The 8,271-nt window shown below is 41.6% G+C and overlaps 1 long non-coding RNA gene across 1 annotated transcript; it reads right to left on the minus strand.

The window, feature by feature from the left end:
* Positions 1-6,037: 6,037 nt before the first annotated feature.
* LOC126990235 (uncharacterized) lies at positions 6,038-7,144 on the minus strand. Its single transcript, XR_007744147.1, has 2 exons — positions 6,597-7,144; positions 6,038-6,463 (listed from the first exon to the last, which is right to left on the minus strand). It is a non-coding gene; the product is annotated as an uncharacterized LOC126990235 (long non-coding RNA).
* Between the last annotated feature and the right edge of the window lie 1,127 nt (positions 7,145-8,271).

Consider the following 8,271-nt stretch of genomic DNA (forward strand, 5'->3'; position numbering starts at 1 on the left):
TATCATGAATGGTTTATGTAACTGCCATTCTTCTCTATGTATCCATCCAGGAATCCATAATCCACAATGCATGTGGGAATGAAACTCCACTAGACATTGCCACTTGTACCATTTTTTTCTGAGTTCAAGTAGCAATGAAATAAAAATAGGGACAGTCAAACTACAACACAGATAATCACAGTTCTCATGATTCTGTTATATTCTCCCTTCCTCAGCAGCACAACTGGGCGCAGTGTGTGGGTCAGCCCCGCTAGGTAACTAGGACTGTGATAGCTGCAGAAACTGGCCATGCACAGCTCTAGTTACCTGGCCAGGTGACCCTCCAAGCAGGCGATGCAGCAGATCCTTCCAGAAGCCAAACCAATTGAGTAAAATAAAAGTCCTCATGATCAGGTTAGCGGTTCCTTCCTTTTGGTTCAGATGGAGCGCACAGGCTTTCCTCCAAATAAAAAAATACATATCTAATTCTGTCAGTCTATCCTTTCCAACTCTTGGTGATTAATTTACATACGACCACAACTCCTGCCAGTGTTCATACATAAACACATCACCCATCTCTTAAATCTAACTGTGTGGCTGAACAGCAAGAAATTTTTCAATGAATCGTAACCAAACAACACATATTTCAAGTCTTCCACCAACTTCACTCCAGTGGTTGGCACAATCTTTTTTTAATAATCTTAAAGCGCACTTCAACAATTTTAAATACAATCTGGTGCTAATTAATTGTTCTTGCAATATTTTTTTTCCATCACTAGAATGTTGGGGGGTCGATAGGAGCGCATCGCCCCCACCGCAAGGGGCCGGTCAAGGAGGGCAATTAGGTTTGATTGTAGTTTAATGTTATAATACTGTTAATTAATTTAATACTTAAATGCAACCGGTTTCGTCGTGTGATGAGAGCATGCAGCGGCAGTGACTGCCAACTCTGAGTGAAGTTGTTGAAAGACTGGAAATCTATGCATCCCAGAAGCCTCTCACAGCACAACTCCAACACAGGGGTAAAAACAGCACCACCACACCAGCACACAACAAGCTCTCCACACCTTACATGCACTCACAATCAAGTACACCTGGCCCAACCCCACACCTTACATGCACTCACAATCAAGTACACCTGGCCCAACCCCACACCAACACCCAACTCAACCCCTCACAGCATCCATGTACTCCAGGACGCCCGACGGACACCCCTGAACACAACGAGCCCTCAACAGCAACCTCTAAGCTAAGCTTCCTTGACCTCGCGTGTGCTATGGACCCCAAATCAGACCCAACCCCCAACCTTTCTAACCCCATTATCCACATGCCCTACACAGCCTCCCAAGACCCCAAATAAACCCCAATAACACTCCCCAACGTAATGCTGACCCCATACCACTACCAGCATCGCCTCAGCATCACCACGCAATAGTCAGCAATCCCCTTAAAACCCTTCCCTTGATAACCCTAGTGACCCCAAACCCCAAACAGCCTCCACAGACCCCAATAACCTAACGTAACCCTAAATATCACCCCCCACGTGCCGCTGACCCCTGAAAACACCACCACGCAATACTCAGCATCACACGCCGACCCCTAAAACCCTTCGTTTGCTAACCCCAGGAACCCCAATGCCCCCAAAGCATTCCTTGACCCCAATTTCCCTACATAACTAAAAATAAACAAAATATCACCCCCCCACGTGCTGCTGACCCCTAAAAACATACCACCACGCAATACTCAGCATCACAGGCCGACCCCCAAAACCCTTCCTAAGCTAACCCCAGGAACCCCATTGACCCCAAATCCCTAAATAACTAAAAAATAAACAAAATATCCCCCCCACGTGCTGCTGACCCCTGCAAACAGCACCTCCCCGCCTCAGCACTCAGCACGGGCCGCCACACTCACTTCTCCAGCCGAATCTTCTTGAGCGCCACGATCCTCTTGGTGATGAGGTCGTGGGCCTTGTAGACGACGCCGTACGTGCCCTCGCCGATCTTCTCTATCTTCTCGTAGGAGGTGAGGGCCATGGCGGAGGGGCCGAGGAGGGGCGGAGGGAGGAGGGCGGCGCAGAGGGTTTCCCGCCTTAACTTTGCCTCCCTCCTCCATGCTACTGATGCTACGCCTGAAAATAGAGCACCGCCGCCAATCGTAACGGACGTAGAAATGCTAGAGTGAAGGGACGAAAAGCGCTAATAATTTACTAGGGAAACTTTCCTCCCCACCTCACATACAAGGATTATGGTGGATCATGTGAATGATTCTGATTATATATTACACTAATGATTAATTTACTATCAAAATAAGAAGTTTTGATATGTAGTCTGAATAATAGAAACTATGGCCGTTCCTGTTTCTGCTGCCAGAACCTATATATGGTAACCATAACTTAACCACTATATGGTAATGGCTCCATAGAAATGCGCCATAAGATGCACCACATCCATGAAAAATGTGCTATAGCTAGCGCATTTTATGCTGACTTGGCAGTATTGAAATAGCCCCAACTTTTCATTCACCAACTTCCATTATTCACCCATTTTTTCCAATCCATTTTCCATTTTTTTCCCATTTTTTACCCTTCCCTGGCTTTCCATTGCCCCATTCAAACCATTTATCCCACCTCCACTGTAAATTCTAGTCACCCATTCGCCTTTCTTGGTTTAATATTTTTCTTTCCTTCATAAATTCATATAACTGTAGTACATACAGTTCTCTTCCTCCATATATTTTAATTTTTGCATATCTATCTCTCATTGGGTGTTTTCCCCGTGGTTCAGTTTGCTACACGTAAGGTTTGTCGAGTAGCTATACAAGAGGGTCAACCTGCTTTTCTTGACCTTTTCTGTGTTTTTAAGATTAAAGAAATGGTGGGATGTGTTTTATGAGCCTTAGTTTATTTTTTAGTTTATTGTGGAAATGTTTTATTGGGTGTGTTTTTTCCAGTGATATAAGTTTGATATATGAAAGATCTATTAATATTAAGTTTACTAATTTTGCCTTCTATCTCGCTTTAAAATCAACAAAGCATTACAACATAATTTTCTTTCCTTCCAGATTTTTTTGTTTTATTGTAGAAATGCCTTAATGAGTGTTTTTACCGTGTTAAAGTTTGATATAATAAAAGTCCCCCAATCGTTATTTCTATCATACACTTATAATCACTAGCATTTATAATCGCGTAATAAACTGTAGATATATTAAAACAAGAGACAAATTTTGTAATATATTAACGGTTTTCAGGCTTATATTTTGCTCGAGTCTCCGTTTTCTTTCATGTCTTCAGGGGCGTCTATGCTATTCACCAACATCTGTTTTTATGGCGTATTTACCTATAAAAACACTACTTCACCCTTTTAAACTTAGTGCATTAGAAAGACAAGTTAATAAAGGTACGATTAAGGTCAAGGGTCAGTTCCGGGCTTGCTCTGGCGGCTTTGTATAAGGAAAAATCTTTAAGCCTAACATCTGCTATCGACTTTTCTTTCCATTATTGCGATTACTGGGCCGCGGAGGAACGAGGAAACGGCCACTGGGAACATGAGACGCAATTCCCTATATTACGCCTCTCAGATATAGAAAAAGAGGGTTAATAATGACGTACGTGGATATTTAGGGTCATTATCAAACATCCCGGTGCAAGCTCATATATGACAAGGCTTTCGTGGGAGTCTTGGGTATATTTCCAGGGCTAGTTTTATGACCCTGATGGTAGTTTGATCCTTCTTCTGTACCCATGAACTTTAAATAATGACGTACACGGACATTCAGGGTCATTCTTAAACATCTCGGTGCCCAAGCTCATATTTGACAAGGCTTTCGTGGGAGTCTCGGGTATTTCCAGGGGTAGTTTTATGACCCTGGTGGTAGTTTGATCCTTCTTCTGTACCATGAACTTTAAATAATGACGTACACGGACATTCAGGGTCATTCTTAAACATCCCGGTGTCCAGTTCATATTTGACAAGGCTTTCGTGGGAGTCTCGGGTATTTCCAGGGGTAGTTTTATGACCCTGGTGGTAGTTTGATCCTTCTTCTGTACCCATGAACTTTAAATAATGACGTACACGGACATTCAGGGTCATTCTTAAACATCCCGGTGTCCAAGTTAATTTCATATTTGACAAGGCTTTCGTGGGAGTCTCGGGTATTTCCAGGGGTAGTTTTATGACCCTGGTGGTGGTTTGATCCTTCTTCTGTACCCATGAACTTTAAATAATGACGTACACGGACATACAGGGCCATTCTTGAACATCCCGGTGTTCAAGTTCATATTTGACAAGGCTTTCGTGGGAGTCTCGGGTATTTCCAGGGGTAGTTTTATGACCCTGGTGGTAGTTTAACCCTTCTTCTGTACCATGAACCTTAAATAATGACGTACACGGACATACAGGGTCATTCTTGAACATCCCGGTGTCCAAGTTCATATTTGACAAGGCTTTCGTGGGAGTCTCGGGTATTTTCAGGGGTAGTTTTATGACCCTGGTGGTAGTTTAACCCTTCTTCTGTATCCATGAACCTTAAATAATAACGTACACGGACATACAGGGTGCCCAAGCTCATATTTGACAAGGCTTTCGTGCGAGTTTTGGGTATTTCCATGGGTAGTTTTATGACCCTAATGAAACACGCATATATAATCAAGCTGTCATCTACTTGAGCGTATAATTATGTATCTCGATTTTGTTCTCGTTCGTTTACTTGTCCTGTTCTTTATATATGCCGATGTGCGAAATGAAATTATTATTATTATTATTATTATTATTATTATTATTATTATATATGAATAGACTCTACGCATTCAAGTTCATCCAGTTACATCTATTTCCTCTCTCTATATAGTGTTTGAAGCATGTTTATCTACGTTCTTACCAAAGGTCGTGATAATATATGCTCCACTTCCTTCCTCCCAGTATCTTCGTCTATAAATAGCCTCGTTCAGCGTGGATGGCGTTTCAGTGCTAGGGCAAGAGATATATACACTAAAACCAAGGTAGAATTTATATATTAGCTTTGATTTACCTATTCAGTGCATTTAAAGAGTACCAGAGGAGGCTATGCGAATAAATAAGATTGTTGTAACAGCTTAGAGCATCAATAAATTCCCTTGAGATGATGTTATAGTGATTTCAGGTTAAGGGAAATCACTAATAGATATCCAATGGTCGTTTAATAATAAGAATAGTAATAATAAGTACCCGCATAGCCTATCATAACAAGCTAACGACATTTGCTTTTCATTACTTTCTTATTAGAGGTAAATAGAATAGTGGGCTTTTATATATTTCTCTATTCGTATATTTGTTTTATCCTTGGTCTCCACTCTGACGTAAGAAAATAAAGGATATGTAAAGCGTATCAAAGAAAGAGATAAAGAGGAAAGAAGGGGAAGGAAAAGAGAAGAGAATGAATGAGATGTAAAAAATGAGAATCGAAGGGAAGAGAGAGGATGAAAAAAGGAAGAAATATCTGGAGTAGCTGATTTATCCCTCCCGCGAAAGGTGCCTCCAGATAAATCGATAAAGCTTTGCCCAAGGGAAAGAAGAGCTTCGAGAGGTACTATATAGGCGTCCATTATCGACCAAAGAGCTAGGAGTGAGGGAGGTCATAGCCATTTATCCCCCTTCCCACTCTCCCTCTAAATACAGAATGGCCTTAAACCGATTTCCAGTGTTATTACTTATCTATGGAGTCTGTATTTTCGACTACACTGTTTTGGGTCCGAGATTCTCAGACATTTTTAAATATTTCGTCCCATAAGTTCACCTATTTGACAAGGCTTTCGCAGGAGCTAGGGGCATTTCCAGGAGTAGTATTATGACCCTGGTGGTAGTTTGACGCTTCTTCTGTACCGTGAACCTAAAGAAACACTCATTATAACCCGATTGACGCCTCTTTGACCTTTAGTAATACGTGAAGTGAGAAGCGAAAGTCTTATAATACCAGGCTTAGGTTAAACTGCATATTCTTTTTACAGTAGAGGAGGCAGGGCAAGGGAAAAACAAATATACAGTACAAAAATAAAACCCAGTTGGTATACAGAAAAATAAGAGGAGTGCATAAGCCATTTGTTTTTTTAGGTTTCATATCCATTCAGCTCTTCAGGAGAATCATCATATAAGACCATTGTAACTTTAAGGACAAGGAAAGACATAAATAAGGTTGATAGTGAACAAAGGAGCTGCCCACGGTCAAATAATAATAATAATAATAATAATACAGGAACTTTCATCGCTTGCTCTCATACAAAACAAAAGCGGATCGATATAAGTTATTCAGAAACGAAAACGAGGCCATCAGATTAACCGATATAAACCGACACAAGCCGATACATATCCAAAGCATTCATTATTTCTCTTATAATCTCTCTCCTCCTCCTTCCTATAAACCTCCGACTCCTTATAGAACAAAATTCCTATCCCTTCCATTCCTCGTAAATCCTTTTGACCTTATCTCTCTCCTCCTGATTATTTCTTACCTAACCTCCTCCTCCTTTTCATTGCAATTCTCCTCCTCTTGTTTCTTCTCCGACTCCTTATACAAAATTCCTATCCCTTTCATTCCTCGTAAATCCTTTTGACCTTATCTCTCTCCTCCTGAATACTTCTTACCTAACCTCCTCCTCCTTTTCATTGCAATTCTCCTCCTCCTGTTTCTTCTCCGACTCCTTATACAAAATTCCTATCCCTTTCATTCCTCGTAAATCCTTCTGACCTCATCTCTCTCTCCTCCTGCTTACTCCTTACTTGTCCTCCTCCTCCTCCTCCTTGAAATTCTCCTCCTCATCCTCCTGTTTCTTCTCACTATCACACATATTCCAAAACTCACCTATCACTGTACCGAAGAATCATTTTAAGAACCTTCACATCCCCCCCTAACCCTTATCAAAGCCATTATATAGCAATGTAAGGCCGATACGTTTAGGAATATGACCCTTAGCTACACCCTCACGCCCTTACGCCCTCCTGTAGCCGGTGAGAGCGCTGAGAAGTAAAAGACGGGCGGCGTGAGCGGTGCGGGCGGCGTCTCGACCTGTGCCAAGCGTCGGGTTCACCTCCACCAGATCGAGGGCGCTGAGGTGTCCCGTAGCGCGCACTGCCTCGCACACCGCCAGGCCTTCCCGCATGGTGAGCCCCCCGCGAACTGCAGAAGAAGGAGAGTTAGGATAAACCGTCCAAGCGAATCAAGAACGAGTTCTGAAGGAGCATGAGCCAATGCAAGATGGCGCCACTATAAACTCTCGCCTGTGCTAGAACGGCTGGGCCCACCATCAGGCCCCACCTGGAAGAAGCCATGGCCAATCCATCAGGCCTCATCAAGATGCCTCATAATAGGCAGCAACGTAAAAAAAAGGGGACATGATTTTTTTACAGTTTAAACACTAGACTGTGAGGTACCCCTGATATAATTTTAATAAAAATTGAAGGAGTTTTTTTTTGAAAGTTTTACATGCTCAAAAAAATCTTATTCACGGAAAATAATCAAAGTAAAGGAATGTCCTTTATATGAGATTTAAATGACACCCAAAGGAACAGTACTGCATATTATCATTTGTATATCGCAAATAATAAGTGCACAAAACAAAATCAATTCAAGCGGAAATTTTTTTTCTGTAAAAACTACCGAAAAAAAATCACAGATCCTACAAACTTTGACATTACCACATCTCAATATGCAGTTTTGTAGATAATTATTTTCTGAGTATTATGCTGAAAAAAAAAAAAGATCGTCCAAATACAGGTCGAGATATATAATTCTTTACATTGAAATTTTTATTTTGAGAAAAACGCACTTTTATGTTTAGGTGACAATGTATGGTACAGAGATGTTTTCTAGCACAACACAACTATGTCTCGTTCCTTATCTTACTCCTCTGATAATGTTCTAGAGGTCAGATTTCCAAGGAAGCTCTTTCAGGTCATCTCAGGTCACTTCTACGGGGAGGATGTGCTCACAATTGCTTTTCCTCTAAGTAGATTTAGGCACCTGGTCCCCTTTTGTATCTTATAATACATGTAGGAATGCACAATGTATTCTAAAAGACAAAATATCAATCCCTCAGAGGGGAGGGTATCATTGGGCGCCACCCAACTCATTCATTGTCGCCAGGTTTATGCATCAAAGCCACCTGGCTGATAATCTGCAGACTCGCGGCATTTTCTTTCATATCTCTTTTTTTTTGGTTGGTGTGGAGAAATCCTGGCTTTATCCATTTGTTTTCTTGTTATTGTTGCCTCAGGAGTTGAAGGGAAGCCTATATAGGCAATGTATCTATTTGCCTCATAT

The sequence above is a fragment of the Eriocheir sinensis genome, unplaced genomic scaffold, assembly GCF_024679095.1.
Source record: "Eriocheir sinensis breed Jianghai 21 unplaced genomic scaffold, ASM2467909v1 Scaffold150, whole genome shotgun sequence".
Classification (NCBI taxonomy): Eukaryota; Metazoa; Arthropoda; class Malacostraca; order Decapoda; family Varunidae; genus Eriocheir; species Eriocheir sinensis.